At 39.7% G+C, this 18433-nt stretch overlaps 1 protein-coding gene across 7 annotated transcripts in view; it reads left to right on the forward strand.

Annotated features, from left to right (window-relative positions):
* Window positions 1–2245: 2245 nt before the first annotated feature.
* Ckap5 (cytoskeleton associated protein 5) overlaps window positions 2246–18433 on the forward strand; it is an 88551-nt gene continuing 72363 nt past the window's right edge. For 2 of the 7 annotated variants that reach the window (XM_034493950.2, XM_034493954.1), the window contains exon 1: window positions 2246–2349. The gene's annotated coding sequence lies outside the window, so the exon portion shown is untranslated. Of the gene's footprint in view, window positions 2350–2467; window positions 2579–15518; window positions 15682–16266; window positions 16331–18433 lie in introns of those variants that run through there. The other 5 variants (XM_034493951.2, XM_034493955.1, XM_034493952.2 and 2 more) reach the window with 4 other exon arrangements.

The raw sequence follows: 18433 nt of genomic DNA on the forward strand, positions 1-18433 counted from the left end.
AAGATTTCCTTTTGATGGCCATGTGATTTCCAGATTTCTGTTTCTAGTATCCCAGTGGCTCAGTGACATCCTTACACTTTTTTTTTGTATGTGTGCGTAATAAACGCCTCTTAGCAGCATTACTGGGCTAGAGAGTCTGTAGATCTCAAAATTGTCCTCCTAAGAACTTGCAGTCAAATTTAACAGTGATGTTGAGCATTTGCTTCTCAGTCCTGGTTGGCTTGCAATGCACTACATAGCTGAGGCTTGCCTTGAGTTCCACACTCTTGCCTCTACCCTTAGAGAGCTAAAATTACAGTTGTAAACCATCATACTCACATTTTCCTTTTTTTTTTCTTAAAGATTTATTTTATGTATATGAGCATACTGTAGCTGTCTTCAGACACACCAGAAGAGGGCATCAGATCCCATTACAGATGATTGGAAGCCACCATGTGGTTGCCAGGAATTGAACTCAGGACCTCTGGGAGAGCAGTCAGTACTCTTAACCGCTGAGTCATCTCTCCAGCACTACTTCTTTCTTCTCTAACTCTTGGGTTTTTGTTTGTTTGGTAGTTTGTTTTTGGTTTTTCAAGATAAGGTTTCTCTGTGTAGCCCTGTGTAGTCCTGGAACTTGATTTATAGACCCGACTGGCCTTGAACTCAAAGATCTGTCTGTCTCTGCCTTGTCATATTAAATCCTCACATTAAATTTGTAAAAAAAAAAAATCATTATTATATTATAACCTAATATGTATAGAAATGTTGAATACTGATTCAAGAAAGAATTTTAGCTAGGTATGGTGTTGCACATGCCTATAATCCCAGTACTTGGAAGGCGTACAAATTTGAGGCATCCTGGTCTATAGTGCCAGTTTCAGGTTAGCCTGGACTTCAGAGTAGAACTCTGCCTCAAAGACTAAAACAGTGCAGACGAGATACCTCAATGGGTAGAGGTGTTTGCTGTCAAGTCTGGTGACCTGAATTTGAGTTCCTGAAACCATATGGTGGAAGGAGAGAACCAATGCCTAGCAAGTTGTGAAGAGGTCAGCTCAGGAACTTTGGAACACTTGTCCCTCCAGAAGGAAGAGGCTAATTAACATTCCTCAGACAACAGGGGAGAGAACTGACCTGTGGGTCTGGACAGATTCCACAGGATGGACCGTTGGCCATCCACACACAAGGGAAGTCCTTGTCCCCTCATTCCTTAAGGACCAATCAGTTTAAAAGTCATGTCGCTGTTTCTCTAGTCTATCCATAAAAACTGTATAAAGGCTCACTGAATGGGCTGCACAGGGTCATCACCTCTCCTTTCGGATGCAGGATGACCCCAGCATGCTGGATAATAAAATTCCTCTTGCATTGATCAGGGGGACCCCGGTAAGCTAAGGCTCGTCAGAGTCTTACAGTTGTCCTTTGACTTCCTTGCACTACTATCCCTCCATAAGGTAAATAAATAAAATGTAGTAAAAATTGATTTTTAACAACCATATTTCATCAAATGAGGCCTCTCTTTTTCATAAGAGTAAGCATTTGCAAAGGTATTATAGTTCATAAAGGCCATTCCTAGACATTTAGCTTGTTGTATTAAATCCTTACATTAAATTTTGGTTTTTTTGTTTGTTTGGTTGGTCTTGTTTTTTTTTAGATAGGGGTTTTCTGATTGTCCTAGAACAGGACTGCAGACCGGGTTGGCCTCGAATTCAGAGATCTGCTTGCCTCACATGGGATTAAAGGTGTGTGCCACCACAACCTTTAATTTAAACTTGTAAGGAAATTTAAAATATTTATATTAAATTTGTAAGGAAGAAATAATTATCCCATTTCCTACACATAAAAACAGAGGTCCAGATAAACAGAGAAAAGTGATTTGTTCAAAAGAAGTCCAAGACTACAGTTTAGCATCCTGCCTCCATTCGAGGCTCCTTTCACTACATCCTAGTTGCCTCTTGCTTCTCTCTCAGCACAGAACGGTACAATCATTATTTGTGATTGCAAGCTCTCAAAAAAAAAAAATGCAGAGATATGGACAGCAGTTTAAACACCAGTAGTTAGGTAAAGGCAACGTGATGCTGCCTGGAAATGCATAGTTTTCCACACACCTTCTGTTCTTCTATCTGAAGCCTTGGTAGCCATTCCTCCAGCTACTGGCTAACAAGCACCTGATAAGCAGCCCTAGGAAACGCAGCTGCCCGCGGTCCCTTTAAGGCCGCAGGCGGCGCGTGCCTACAACCCTTTCAAACGGACCAATAAAGGAGCGATAGGCGGTTCTCCGAGAACCAATAAACAACGAGGACACTGCGGGGTGTGCGGCGGCCCAAGCGGTTTTAAACGGCTTAGAGCAGGCCCCTCGGTTCTGACCCGGCAGAGGTGAGTGGGTGGCGGGTCTCACCTGCTGGCCTGGACCCTGAGGACCCGGCGTCGCGCGCGCCAGGGGACCCACGGCCGCGGGCGGGGCCCTCGCGGACGCGCGCCTCCGCGTTCTCGCGAACCTGGCAGGTCTAAGGCGGCGAAGCGGGGCGGAGGCCTGGGAGCCCGCGGCTGGCAGGGCGGGGGGCGTGGGCGCTCGCTTGTGTTGGTGACCGGGGCTGGGGTTCAGGTGAGCAGAGCACGCGGCGGGGAGCTACTGCAGCTTCAGAGGTTCGCAGGCGACACCGGGCCGCGCCTGAAGGCTGAGATGTCCGAGGCTGGGGTGGGGCCCCTGCCAGCAGGCCCTCGGTGGAGTGCGCCTCGCGGAATTGTTAAATGAATGAACAAGAGCACGGGAGGGCTGTGGTGGGTGTGAAGGGCCTAGTTGTCTCAGAGCGAGACCAGAGCCGGGTGCCCGGGCCTGCCTCCATACCTGCGACCACTACCTGAGATGATTTTGTAAGGATCCTGTTCATTCACCGCCCCGCCCTTGGTTTTCTCCCTCAGAAAGTGTCAGCAGAGTTCAGGTATTTTGCAGCTGTGAAGGTTTCCGGGACCAGTACAATAGCCAGCAGTGTAGGTTAGCCAGCCTTGCCACTTTAAGGCTAGATGAATGAGATTCTCACTTTTTAGCTCTTAGCAAATCGTTGTTGAGAGAGCTGCCCAAAGTCGTGGTAATTGCTATGCAAGATTGGATGCATCTCATTTTGTTTCTTGCATAGGGCATGATGAAAGAGATGTTGCCAGAATGGTTGCTGTGTGTTAAGAGAATATATTCTTGTTGATGAATCTTAACAATGAGTTTGATTCAGTACCAGTAGAGGTTTTGCAGAACTTGTCCCAAATTTATGCACGACTCTTAATTCTCCTAGGAACCAAGGCATTAAAAGCTGGCCCAGATAGAATGCCTGTCTTACATTATGCATAATTATAGAACTGAAAACTAATTTTTAAAAAGGTGAAATCCTTTTTTTCTTCATTTTCATCACCCTGAAAACTCCTTCTATGACCTAAAGAGTGAGAATAGAAATCAAGCTGATGGTCAGTTGAGACTCTTCTGAAGTGACTGGACAAGTAAGATTTAATAAAGACAAAAATCAAAATCAACTTTTTTTTTTTTTTTTGCTAATGTAAGTTAAATCAAAGTAGTAAACCTGTAATGAAAAATTACACAGAAAACTTTTGTTTAAATTTTTTTACATGAGACATGACTCAATACTTAGGGGCACTGGTTGCTTTTCCAGAGGAGCTGGGTCTAGTCCCAGCAGCCATCTGCAACTCCAGTTCCATGGGGGCCGACGCCCTCCTCTGGCATCCATGGGTGCTGCATATACAGACATATACACAAAGGCACAACACCTATACACATATATATGTTTACAGATCTTATTTTTGTGAGTGGGTGCACATGCTCGATGTCAGACAAGTTGCTGGAATTCTATCGTGTGGGTTCTGGGGATCAAACCTTAGTTGTCAGGCTTGGCAGAAAACACCCTTACCATTTAACCCTCTCCTCTCTGGTCCCAAAACTTTACATAAGTTTTAAATGCTCTTCACTTAAGGAGATGGCAAGCAAAAGTATTTCTTAACAGTATGCCATATACTTTCCTCTCTTTGAAAGTTTCCATTATCAGTTTTTAGTTATGTGGAGTGTTGTGTGGTAATTCAGCAGTAGCAGTTCAGTTGATGAATAAGTAACTTAAACCTAGGTTTGGAAAAAGCAGTTAAAAATAATTAACTTATTTAACAATAGCTTTGGATAGTGTTAAAATATTTTTCCCAAGATTTATTTTATGAATTTACTATTCGTATACGTATGCGCAGCATGGATGTGCTTGTCCCCACAGACTTCCTTTAGAAGAAGGCACTGGATCCCCTGGAACTGGAGTCACAGATGCTTATAAGCAGACATGTGGATGCTGAGAACCAAACTTGGGTTCTTTGCAAGAGCAACAAGTGTACTAAGTATGAGCTGTTTCTCTAGTTCCCAGTGGTTAAAAATCTTGATGAAGATGAAAACTTGCAAGGCATGATAGTTTACACCTCTAATTTTAATATGTGGGAGGCTGAAGCAGGAGGATTATGTGGGAGGCTGAAGCAGGAGGATTGCTGTGAGCATGAGACCAGCCTGGGCTACATAGTTAATTTCTGGCCAAAATGGATTACAGAGTGAGACTCTCAAAAAACAGCAGCAAAAACCCAACAAGAGCAAATGAAAACTTTATATTTTAGTAAAGCCAGGTTGTCTTGTGCTCTACTGAGATTGATGCCTGTTGGATGTTAAACATTATTCTAGATTCAAGGGACACACTTGTGAGCTGGGAAAAAAAGCACTGAAGGGAATTTAACAGATTTATCTTTTGAACAATTTACAATAGTACATTATAGTTTCTAGTTTCTCTAGCTTAGCCTGGGGCCTTAAACAAAGTAAATTCTTAAATGTGTTTACCGGCAGTAGCTAATTGTGATGGTTTGCATTACATGGCCCAGGAAGTGGCACTATTAGGTGTGGTTCTGTTAGAATGGATGTGGCCTTGTTGGAGTAGGTGTTTTACTGGGGGTGTGGGCTTTAAGACCCTCATCCTAGCTGCCTGGAAGCCAGTTTTTTCCTAATAGCCTTCAGATGAAGATGTAGAACTCTCAGCTCCTCCTGCACCTTGTCTGCCTGGACCCTGCGGTGCTCCCACCTTGATGATAATTGACTGACTCAGAGGATCCTGTAAGCTAGCTCCAAATAAATGTTGGCCTTATAAGAGTTGCCTTGGTCATGGTATCTGTTTACATCGGTAAAACCCTAACTAATACTGAAGTTCATACCAGGGACTGGGGTAATGCTGTGATAGGCTGGACCATACTTTTGTTTGGAAGAATGTAGATTTTGGGACTTTAGATTTAGAAAGCAGTGGGATCCTTCAAGTGGGGCTTAATGGGCTATTCTAGTAGGAATATGGAAGACTTTGTTGCTGAGAATGATTTGAACTGTGTAGATCTGGCCAAAGAGGTTTCAGTGGAGAAGAATTTTAGTATGTGGAGACTGTTTTTGTGGTATTTTGGTGAAGAATGTGGCTGCTTTTTGCCATTGTCAGAAGAGTCTGCCTGAGGCTAAGGTGAAGAGATTTAGATTAATTGCTTTGAAGAAGGAAGTCTCAAAACAGCCTGGTATAAATTCTGTTGTGTAGTTAAAATGTATGGTTCTAGTATAAAGGGGCACCAGGAAGTGAAATGGAGCTGAATCCTACGTTCTAGGAGATAACAGATTAAGGGAAGGGGATTTGGGGGCAAGATCCCACCCAGATAAGTTTAGGTGCAGACATGGTGGTACATACCTTTAATTCCAGGAGAAAAAGCCAAGCAGATCTCTGAGTTCAATGACAGCCTGGGACAGAGCAAGTACTAGGTGAAGGAAAGCTTAAGTCCAGGCAGGGTGATACTTGGTTTTAATTCCAGCATTCAAGAAATGGAACCATACAGATCTTTGAGTTCAAGGTCAACCTACAGAGCAAGTCTCAGGACAGCCAAGGTTAGTACTTGGAAAATACAAAGCTGGTAGAATAAGGAGGGCCATGTTCCAGCCCCAGCAAGCAGCAGAACTCGGCAGCTTGAGTTCTGAGAAAGATTATGCAGCTTGCTCAGAATCATATGACTTACAGAACCTGAATTTAAATGCAAGTTAGGTAGCCAGAGTCTGTGCTCTTAGGGTCATCATATATAAAGTAATGGCTTTTTTTTTAAAAATTCAAGAACAGATTTAGAACAGAGCACACTCCCCTTCCTTGATGTATCTACCAGAGATATGAAATATGTATAACAGGCATGGTATTATTTTAGGGAGCCAGTTGAAAATACAGTGTTTACTTTATGGGTAGCTTTGAGTCTGGTAAGTCGGGGGCGGGGGGGCATAAAATTGGCAGTTGTCTATAGCTTTGAGATAGAGGGATCTTGCTATATAGTCCTGGCTGGCCTGAAACACCCCCTATGTAGATTAGGTTGGCCTTAAACTTGCTGTCCTGCCTTTGCCTTCTCTATGCTGGGCTTTACAAATGTGTACCACCCTGCCAGCTTTAAAACTGAGGTGTTACTCTAATTGTGGTTGTTTCTTGGTGGTTAGTGTTAGGTTTGAAGTTTTGAATGATTCTCATACTCTTACATCTTGACTTCAAAAATGTTGCTTAGGTTTTTTTTTTTTTTAATTTTTATATTTATGTATGTGTTTTGCGTGCATATATGTATGTGTACCACATAGTGTCTGGTGTCCACAGAGGTTACCTAGAAGATAGTATTAGGTTCCCTGGAACTGGACTTGCAGGTGGTTGTGAGCCACCATGTGGGTGCTGTGAACAGAACCAGGGTGCTATGCAAGAGCAGCAAGTGCTCTCAACCGAACCATCTATCCAGCCCTACTTAAGTTGTTAGCAGTTCACTTATCCTGACTACTTAATAAACTTTCAAAACATTAAGTTTCTTCCTTTTGGCCTTCACTTTTCCTGTTTTCTGCCTAGAATGTCTCAACCCACTTTGCCTTTAGCTCAAATCTATGTTAACAGGCTTACTATACATTTCCATTTAAATTCTACTTAAAAACTCCTTAAAGAAGCAGTTTTCTAAGGTCCCAATTAGAATAGCTGTCTTGGTGCCTTTTTACCTCATTTCTATCTGTTTCATCTATTGTTATTTGATTGGTTTCTTGTTTGTCTCAGAATTCTTCACAGAAATGAAAGCAGAGTGTACATGCTTTTTCTTTGGGAGGTTATATTAGTACGTTACACAATGCCTGGAACAAAGTAGGTCGGTCAGTGCAGCATGTTGGAGCACACCTGCCAGTACTTAGGTGGTAGAGGCAGGAGGAGCAGGAGCTCAAGGTTATTCTTGGCTGTTAGGGAGTTTGAAGATAGCCTGGACTGTGTGCCCACTTAGGATCTGATTTCTACCCCCCCCCAACATGGTAGAAGGAAAACCAACTCCTACATCTAATCTCGTGAGTGCTGAAGTGATGTATGTGTACACACACACACACACATACACAAAATAGATGGTTTTTGTAGATGGTGGGGGGGGTCTTTTTTTTTAAAGCAACAAAAGTAAATGGTAGAAAAGTCTTGAACAAAAGCAGTGTAAACTGACATAGTCAGTTATACATAGTATGTGATGAAGCCAAACAAAGACAGTAACTATGTGTCAGTGTTCGGTATCTTTGGATGTGAACTATCTCAACAGATAAGCTCAGAAATCTTCCACTGAGAAAACTAGATACTTCTTAGGTTTATGTTTGTGTTGCTTGTGTAGCAGTAACTAGGCTCTCATAAAGTCCTACTGTGAGAACAGGAAGACAGGTATAACCCTGGACTGCTGTCTGCATGGGCCTGTGTTCTCTTGTGCTGTGATACGTAGACACTTGAGTTAGCATTAAAAACAAAAAATAAAGAATAATTTTACTGCCTTAAAAATTCTCAGCATTTCACTTATTTGTTCTTTTCTCTTACTCTGGCAGTTATTCATCTTTTTACTGTCCTTGTAGTTTTCCTCTTCCAGAATGTCATACAACTGGAATCATTCTGCTTTATGTACTGTGCTCAGGCTGATTTCTTTCACTTCACTGAAAGATTAAGTACATAGAGCTTTTTTTTGTTCATTTTTTGAAACAAAGTCTGATGTAATCTAGGCTGGCACTGAACTTACTATGTAGCTGAAACTGACCTTCAACTCTTGATGCCCCTGCCTCTACCTCTGAAGTGCTAAGAATACAGGTGTTCAACATCATACTGGGCCATAGGAACTTTATACGGACCTGGTTATTACTTCATTTGTGTAAATAAATTTATTGGATCATATGTTTAATTTTTGTAGGAAACTGTCAAACTGTCTTCTAAAGTGACTGTACTGCCTTGCAGTCTTATCAGCAGTGAATGAGGTTTCCTGTTGCTTCATTCTTGACTGTACTTAGTTTTAACAAGTTTCTTTATTTTATTTTTTTAAATTTTCTAACCATTCTAGTAGTAATATAGTGCTCCTACCTTTAAAGATGTTTTGTTTTTCATGACGTTGACATTTTGAGAGTGATAGTTTTAGTGTGTGTGTGTGTGTGTGTGTGTGTGTGTGTGTGTCTGTGTCTGAGTGTGTGTGTGTATGTGTATGTGTATGAGAGAGCGAGCTTGAGTGGGTGCGAGCATGTGCAAGTAAGTGAGCCTGCAAGCATGAGCACATACATGTTGTAAATGTGTGGAGGGCCAGAGGACAACTTATTAGAGTTGGGTTCCTCCTTTACCATGTGAATTCCATGCTTGGTGGCAGCTGCTTTTACACATTGAGCCATCTCACTGGCCCTGTTAATGTGAATTTTGTTTTGTTTTGAAGACAGGGTTTTTCTATATAGCCTTGGCTGCCCAGGAACTTGTTCTGTAGACCAGGTTGGCCTCCAACTCAGATCAGCCTGCCTCTGCCTCCTAAGTGCTGGTATTAAAGGTATGTACTACCAGGCCTAGCATTAATGTGATTTTTTTAAATATCTTTTTTTATTAATGTGATTTTTAACAGTGCTTTAAGAATACTTTACATTTTTCCAAATCCCTAGAGAGTTAGGTTACCCCTGGTTTGTCTTCATTCAGCTTCACTGGCAGTATTAACCAGGTTAAATAATAAAATTACTATTTCTCCTTTTCTATACCCACTCTTTAGAAGTGAGTTGCTAACTGCCAGATGTGTCCAACCTTTTGTGGTGGTATTGTAATCTATAAAGTTCATGGTGAAGACTCAAAATCAAGTGACACACACATGAAATAACACACACATGGATAATTTTTTTTTTTTTTCAAAAATAATTTTACGGTGTTTTAAGTAAGTTTTCATCTGCATGAGGCCCTTTGGTCATAGGTTAGACATGTCCTCAAGTCTAGACCATCCTGAAAGTATGTGAAGGGTTTAGGTACATTTTCTGGAGGAATGAATATCCGTATATTATTTTATTTGGAATTCTGTTAGGAAGATTTATTTCTCTTGTTTCATTTCACTATTTTCTTGAGGTACTGGGAATTATTCCTAGGCTTTACGCATGTTAGACAAGTGCTATACCACAGAGCTATATTCTACAGCTTTCTTTAAAAAAAAATTTTTTTTTTAAATTTTTATATAGTTTGAATTTGTGATTCTCCAGCCTCTGTTTCACTAGGAGCTGGGTTTATAAGTCTTGTTTATTATTTAATTTTTTATTCTTTGTAGTATGTGTGTATCACATAGAGGTTAGAGGAAAAGTTTTGGTAGTCCTTCTACTTTGTTTTTTGTTGCTGTTGCTGTTGTTTTGTTTGTTTGTTTGTTTGTTTTTGAGGCAGGGTCTCTGTTTCTACTGCATTGCCATGGTACTCCAGGCTAGCTGGCCCAGCCAATGAGTTTCTAGACAATTCTCCTATCTCCACCTCCCATACTGAGATTACAGATGCATGCTACCACATTGAGCTTTTTATGTGAGTTCCTAGGATCCTAATTCAGGTCATCAGCAATATACAACAATTGCTTTTACCCACTGAACCTTCTCCTCTGGTCTATCTTATGTTTTGAGTCAGTCTGTCTTGCTGAACTTAACTTTTGCCATTTTGGCTAAACTGGCCAGTGAGCCCCCAGGATCTAACCACTCTGTCCTGTCTTGCTTTTACATAGATGCTGGGGATTAAGCTAAGGGTGTCATGCTTGCTCAGCAAGCACTTTATTCATTCACTGAGCCATCTTGTAGCCCATTGGTTTTGTTTTGTTTGTTTGTTTGTTTGTTTGTTTTTTTTTTTTTTTGGTTTTTTTTTTGGTTTTTTCGAGACAAGGTTTCTCTGTGTAGCCCTGGCTGTCCTGGAACTCACTCTGTAGACCAGGCTGGCCTCGAACTCAGAAATCTGCCTGCCTCTGCCTCCCAAGTGCTGGGATTAAAGGCGTGCACCACCACCACCCGGCTGTTTGTTTTTGTTTTGAGCACTATCATGTTCTGGCCCTACAAGATGTAACGGGCTCCTCCTTTATGTTTTTCTAATTCAACTCCAGGATTAGACTGTTCTTCCTTGAGCTCTAGAAATCAAGATGCAGATACATGGTATACTTGCTACTACAGGTGTATCATTGGTATGCCCTCTCAACTGAAAGAATTAGGTAGTATATGTCTTTATATAATTGTTTCTTTATCTTTCCATTTATGTTTACATTAAGATAGACATGCAATTTATACAGATCACCAGATATTCCTCTTGACATTCAGAGGAAACTTAGATGTCCTCTTTGTAATTTGCTTTTCACTGAGATAGGTTTCCCCTACCTGATAATACCTTTTTATTGTCAGAAAACATTGTTTTTCTAATTTGGCAATAGTATTTGTTCTTGTTACATGCCTTGGTCTAGAAGTGCATTCAAAACATTATAGTTTTATTATAGATATGATTGCAAATGAACCATAATAACCTTGTATCCTTTTGTTTTTGTTTTTTTCTGTATAGTTCTAGCTGTCTTGGCATTTGCTTTGTAGAACAGTCTGGCCTCTCACTCAGAGATCTGCCTGCCTCTACCTCCTGAGTACTGGGTCTAAAGGTGTGTGCCACCACTTCCCAGCACCTTTTTATCTTGTTAAACAGGATCTTTATTATTTTATGAAAGAGTATAGAATCTTGACATCTTGATTATACTTATTTCTTAGTTTGTTACTAATTAAAATAACTTTCCTTATTTAATTCATGAGTGCAGATACTCAAAGAGGCCAGAAGAGTCAGATGCCTCTAAAGTTGGAGTTTCAGCAAGCTTTTTGGATCTTTACTATTTCTGTAATACTAGAATAAGGCAAACCACTATTCCTTCATAATGATTTAATCAAAGAGTAGAAAATAGGGCTGATATTTGTCAGTTATTTTATTACTGAGAAACTTACTGTTTTACTGGGTAACTGGAGAAGTACCATTTCATGATATTTTAGATGTGGGAAACTTGTCAATACAAACTTATAGTCCTGTACATGAGAATATTAAAGTCCCAAAGATGGTGACTTTTCTGAAGTGTTATAGGTAGTTAATGTCAGGAAGAAGTTGTGGAATATTTTTTCCCTCCCTCCCTCTCTGTTTCTCCCACTAAACCTTTTAAGTTAAAAGAAAGTTTGCTTTGCATTTGTGCTTTAATACTACAGAGTATGTTGTTACATTATAAGATCCTTTTAGTTGGAGGCAAAGTCTCTTATTTTAAACTCTCACTGTGTCTTATATGTTAAAAATAATTACGCTATCATTTCTTTAAAAAGAGCATCTATTTCTTATTCTCAACTAAAGAACTAAATCATTACCATTGTCCAGACTACCTTTAATTTTTCTTTTATGTGTATGAGTGCCTACATGTATATATATGTAATACATGCTTGCAGTCTCTGCAGAGGCCAGAAGATTCCAGGAACTGGAGTTGCAAGCAGTTTTTAGCCACCATCTAGGTGCTAGGAATCAAACCTGGGCCCTCTGGAAGAGCACTCAGTGCTAATAATAATAATAATAACAACAACAACAGCATGGCTTTAATTCCAGCACTTGGGAGGCAGAGGCAGGCAGATCTTTGAGTTCAAGGCCTGCATGGTCTACATGATGAGTTCTAGGACAGCTAGGAATAGACCCTGTTTCAAAACAAACAAAATTATTACTTATTTGTATGGGTGTTTTGACTGAATGTAGTCTGTACCATGTGAACATATGATACTGGTAGAGTAAAGAATAGAGTGTCAGATCCTCTGGATCTGGAGTTACAGAGGTAATGAGCTGCCATGTGGGTACTGGGAACTGAACCTGGGTCCTGTATAAGAACAAGTGCTTTTAACTGTAAGCATTTCTCTAGTCCTTTTCCTGTCTCTTCTGCGCTGAGCTTTCAGAATATCATCTTCTTAGTTTTTTATTTAACCACAGATATATGTACTTCTAGATACATTGTTTGGGCTTGTATTGATTCACTATGAATTAAGCAATTAATGTCCTCTTTCTCTTAAAGCTTTTGGTATTTGTTTGTAACGTGGGACATATTATTTCTTAATGCTTTCTTTTTGTCTTCTAGAGAATTATGTTTTGAAAATAAAGGTGTTTAATGTGACTTGTTATATGAAGACATTATTTTAGAATTTTATTTAAGCCATAGAAAAGCCCAACTGAATATTAAAAAAATCAGATTGGAGGTTGGAGAGTTGGCTCTGAGGTTAATTAAGAGCTCTTCTTGCTTCTTGAGAGGACCTGCATTCATGTTGTATGACAACACTTTGCCTGGGGAGACTCATATACATGCCTCTTCACCCCATATAATGAGCCCATGACAGACCAAAGACTGGATAACACCAAAGTTCAACTTGGCAAAACAATGAAGCTTATTAGGGTTACTTATAGGAATATGGGTGAGAGGTTACTTAAAAGAAGCAGAAACAACTCAAAGACAGATGCATCATCAAAGCTCACCCCACCACAGGTGACTGTAAATGTAAGGGGCTTTTCTGTACCTACCCTAGCTCTCAAATAATGAGACCAAGACCTGATTTTTTGTTAATGAGCTTCTTACACTAGAGCTGGGCAAATACTGAGCTATTCTATTCTAGCCTAACTACTCTGGCCTGGCCTACTTCCCAGCAACTTCCCTGCTATGTGATGTTTGGCTGCTATCTTAGTCTTGCTCTGGCTTCTTCTGCTCCATCAAATGTCTCTTCATGGGAACTCATCTCCCCCTTTCTCCTCTTTCCATCCGGTACCCTCTCACTGGGATTGGCTATTCCACCTCTCTTGCCTAGCTATTGCTGATTAGGTCTTTATTAACCAATCAGAGGTGATTGAAAACAATTTTTACACAACGTTGAGACAGGAGAGGCTTGACCAATGCCAATATTCAGATTGCAACCAGATCTCTGGGCTCAGTAATCAGCATCTGAATAAACAGCTCACAAAACCACCCTTCAACAGGTGACAGCTCTCAAAAGCTGGAAACCTCAAATGCATGATTGGGGACTATCCTTTCCAAATGATTCAGTTTATCTAAACCTCTTCAAGCTTGCCTAGCCTCAAGAGTCTTTGCAGCTAGGCCTGTCTGAGAGTGACTCTCAACAAACTTTCCTTATATAACCTTGGAGAGAGAGGGTCATAGTCAATCTGAACAGTTTTAGGGACTTCCCTGAAGCTATTTGGAGTAGTTTTACCTTTTGTGTTAAGGAGGTTCCCTGGGAGATGGAATGTTTCAATCTCCGGGAAATTGATACACAGCACTTGTTCCAGTCACCCACATCAAGTAGCTCATAGATGCTAGTAACTCCAGCTTCAGGGGATCTAACATTCTCTAATTCCCTAGACATCTGCATGCATCTTTACATGTCCAGCACAGACAAAATACTTACACATAATTAAAAATAATAAATCTTTTTAAAGAAAAGAAAATTCTGACTAGATTTAAATGATATATTTTCATTTGTTCTGACAAATGGTACTTTTTCTTGATCCATATAGGTTGTTGGTTAGAAAAGAAACTTGATTTGATTATTCCCAGATGCAGTTTGAAAGAGTGGGCCTGCAGTGGTGGTAGCATACACCTTTATTTCCAGCACTCAGGAGGCAGAGGCAGGTGGGTCTCTAAATTCAAGGCCAGCCAGCCTACAGATTCAGTTCCAGGATGACCAGGGCTGTCTCAAAGAACAAACCAAAAATACATTTATGATTCATACTAAATGGTCAGAGACAGGCTGATTTTAAGAAAACATGTTACAAATCATTAATGATTGCTTAGAGAACTGACTTTATTTCTTAGGTATAAAACCAGACACAGACAGGAAGTTAGGACTAGTATTTCACTTACCCTTGAACTTCCAAAATTGTTAGAAGGAACATACAAAATGGTTCATACAGCTACTTTGGAAAATGACTATTTACTTGTAAGATTAAATATACACTTCACATACAAAGCATGTGGGTGTTTACCTAAGAGAAATCAAACTGAATGTATATACAAAAACCTGTATGAGAAAGCTGTTGGCAATTTTTTTCAAAACATGCTAACAACTCAGTGTCTTGACATGGTAAACAGGAACATAATATTTATATCTTGCAATCAAGTAATAAAAAATAAAATATAAAAATAATAAAATAAAAAAAATCAAGTAATAAAAAGTAATAAAATGTTATATGCATCTGCATGAATGATCTGATATTTTTGGTTTTAGTACTCTTGGATATATAGAACCCAGGGAGTCAGACTTGATGAACAAGTTGGAGAGACAAAATTCAGTGAACAAAAATGGATACTCAGTGATAATCTTTAAAGATCTCACAGACCATGTATTTGCTCCTTGAGTTTTGGGGGTTTTATTTTTTTATTTTTTTTAATTTTCATTGTGTGGATGTCAGAGAACTTTATAGAGTTCTCTTCTTGCCTCTCTATGTGGATTCCAGAGATTGAACTAAGGTTGCTAGGCTTGTTCAGTAAATACCCTTACCTGATGATGGATCAAGAAAAAGTACTGCTTATTCCCTGAGATATTAACACAATTTCCCTACAAAATTTTCAAGAACTTCCTTTTAAATTACATAATTGTATATACCAATTGTATTTGTATACAATATTCCTTTGCTTCCAATAGACTTGTAAATTATTGGTGAATTTTTGAAATGCCATCTTTTATTCACAAGAGGGGGAAAGTTGTTTTATTTTCTTGCTTCCTATTACCATCTTACCTATCTGATCTTACCTGGAAACCTTCCTTTTGTTGTGAAGGAAGTATGAAAGAAAAAGGGGAAGCATTAAAAACTTCTAGAATTTCTGTGTCTTTATGTTGCAGTTTGAAAATTGCTACTTCTAAGAGAAGTTAATTGGGGGGGGGGGGGGGGGGGGGGAAGCAGCTTCCATGATTTACTCTGATGGTTTTACTATTGTCTTCAGTAATTTTTTTACACCCTTTGAAAACTTTAGAATTGTGGTATTGGAAACTAGTCATCTCCTTTATTTCTGTGATATTATCTTTATTACTATCAAACCAGAGATCACTTCCAATTTGTTCCAGTATTTACCTCCTATTTTGGAAAACCTTTGAGCTACAGGAAGCATCCTGGGCCTGCAGACCTCTGGGTAAAGGTCGCTGTGGCCCCTTTAAGTGTTCTGTGTGCGTGCAGAGGAGCATTGAGGGTGGGGCGGGCACTCTTGACAGTGGTGCTCCTGTCCCCGCCCCCGTAGGAGGCGGTTCCCAGCAGCTGACTCGCCAATGCCGCTGCCTCCCGCCTGCTACCGGGTATTCCTGCTGATCCTGCACGGACATTAGGGCCGACCTCACCCTGCTAGAGTAGCGTAAGTGTCAGACTACAAAAAGGGGGCAAGCATCCTGTTCTGATCCGGAAGTCCTAGTGGACAGTACATGAGACTTAACCGGCCTTTCAGAGTATAAGTCCGGGAAGGAGTGAAAACAATGCCCTCTGCAGTGTGCTAAAGCTGGGGTATCAGCTCTGATTGTGGGTGGTGCGGCCATACAGTGTTTGGATGTGTTGTATTTGAATGGTTTCCCAGCCTAGTTCCTGCTTGGGGTGAAGAGAGGATTGATTTTACCAGAGTTTAACCTGATGAGGCATGATAGGGGTGCAGCTAAATCTAGTGCTCTGGGCCTTGGGTTCTTAGCTTGGGATTTAGAGATCTGGCTAGCCTCCCGCATGAGTAAGCTCTAGATTTTCAGTCACCTTGGTAGTGTTGAACAGTAACTCCCAAAGTTGACCTAATTCACAGCGGGTTTAGCTTTCCATCTCCCCAGAGGCCTGTGTTGGTATACAGTACCCATTTTGGAGACATTGACAGTGATCATCTATTAGAGAGAATTCAGCTAACACCTTTCCTGCTGATAAATAGCACAATGTAAATGATACACCACTTTACCTGTCTCAGTTTCTGAGGGAATCTTTGGGAGGTCATGATCCCAGAACAAGGAAAGCAACTGATGTTTGGTGAGGTAAGTTGCTGGAGAAGCCATTCAAATTACTACCTCCAATAATGCAGAATATTCAAGCAAGATGATTAACTTTTCTTATTCTTGTTAATGGAAATATCTGGAGGCAGTGAAGGTATTTGTTAGAGGGAAAATATTAATTGTTTTTGCTTTCTCTACATAGAGATGAGATTTCTTTTTGGCCTTGGACAAGTAATAGTAATCTTAAATATTCTATGACAGTTACATACTTTTTCTTAATCCTTTTTAAATCCATGTGCCCTTCCTAGATGTGTTTTAAGTAAGGCTCTCTAAACACATGGGTTATTTTGTTTTATGATTGTCTTTTTTTTTTTTTTTCAAATGAGCATCATTGCATATCAGCAATTATTTAAAAGGTTTACATTTTTAGAACATTTATTTATTTGGGTAGTCATGATGAGCATGTCACAGCCTGTATGTAGATGCCAGAGGACAACTTAACGATGTTGTCTCTCTCTCTGTATCATGTGGATCCTAGGGACTGAACTCAGGTCATCAGGCTTGACAGCAAGTGCTTTTACAAACGGAATCATCTTGCTGGTCTGGTTTATTGTTTTTTGTTTGTTTGTTTGTTTGTCTGTTTATGATATTGGTATGTTACCGGAGCTGGCTCCCAAACCTTTAGAATTGAGAGTCATCCTCTTGTCTTAACCTTCCAGATAGCTGGAATAAAAGTTAGGGATTGTGCTTTGAGTGGGCAAAATCTTTCCTCAAGCTTCTCAGGTTCATACTATGATTCTGCAGTAGCATTTTCTTAGCCAAAGTGAGAGTCCAGGAATGGTAATCAAATTCAGAGCTCTTGTATTGTGATAGTGTAGAGCTTTGTAGTTCAAGAGCTTGGGAATTTGCCATAGAAGAGTTGAACTGCCAATGATTCTTTTCAAGTTAAGGAAAAACCAAACTGCTTATTAGCTCTCTGGTTATTGTAGGCTATCAGAGTATAGAAATTTAAAATAAAAGCATACCACATTTAGCATTTGGGTAGTTGGGGAAGAGTTGTGGATGAAAAGTAGAAAATTTCTAAGCCCAGTTCTAATATTCTTTATCACATAATCTCTCTGTGCTTTGTTTTCTAGGTGGTTGAAGAGTTAAGAATACTAAATTACTAGGGTTTGCATTTTATGATAAGATTTTATGCTCAAACATGTATATATTTAAGCCCTAGGCATTTACTAATCTTACTTTTTTTGTTTGTTTGTTTTTGTTTTTATGGGGGTGGTTTTTGTTTTTGTTTTTTGAGACAGGGTTTCCCTGTGTAGCTCTGGCTGTCCTGGAACTCACTCTGTAGACCAGGCTGGCCCCGAACTCAGAAACCAGGCTGGCCCCGAACTCAGAAATCTGCCTGCCTCTGCCTCGCAAGTGCTGGGATTAAAGGTGTGTGCCACCACTGCCTGGCTCTAATCTTACATTTTTAAAGAAGTGTTTTGGACATTTCATAAAAGTGGAATCATAACATATAAAGCACTTTGACTTAGCATGATGTTGTCAAGGTTCAACTGTGCTATAAGATTTATTCATATTTTATTTTTTTGTATTCCTATTATTTTACTGTATTCACATTTTGGTTATTCATTTATGTTGATATACATTTAGTTTTTTATTCATTCTAATTATAAATGTTTATTTGGTTTTAATTTGTGCTATCTATTGGAAAATATTTCATTTTTCTAAAGAGAGATTTTTTTTCAAGCTGCCTTTAACTTTGACCTTTTATGAAACTGGGGTTTTGTTGAACATGTATTCCATATTATTGTGGTTTTTTACTACTTCCAAAATAAATTATGGACATCAGAGCATGTTCTTTCTTTATGATAATTGTTAATTAATATTTGTACAGGAAGACAAACAATGGCTTTTTAATACACAAATAACAGAGCTAGGTGTGGTGACACACCTACAATTCCAGTAAATGGGAAGCTGAGTCAGGAAAATTATGAATTTGAAGGCTCACTTGAGCTGTCTAGTGAAACTTTTAAAAGGGGAGATAAGACTGGTTTCAGTTCTTTACTTGGTCAATGTACCAATAAAAGTAAAAGAAAATGACTATAAAACTATTAAGAGGTCTATGTGTTGTGTGTAGTATAT

The sequence above is a fragment of the Arvicanthis niloticus genome, chromosome 2, assembly GCF_011762505.2.
Source record: "Arvicanthis niloticus isolate mArvNil1 chromosome 2, mArvNil1.pat.X, whole genome shotgun sequence".
NCBI lineage: Eukaryota > Metazoa > Chordata > Mammalia > Rodentia > Muridae > Arvicanthis > Arvicanthis niloticus.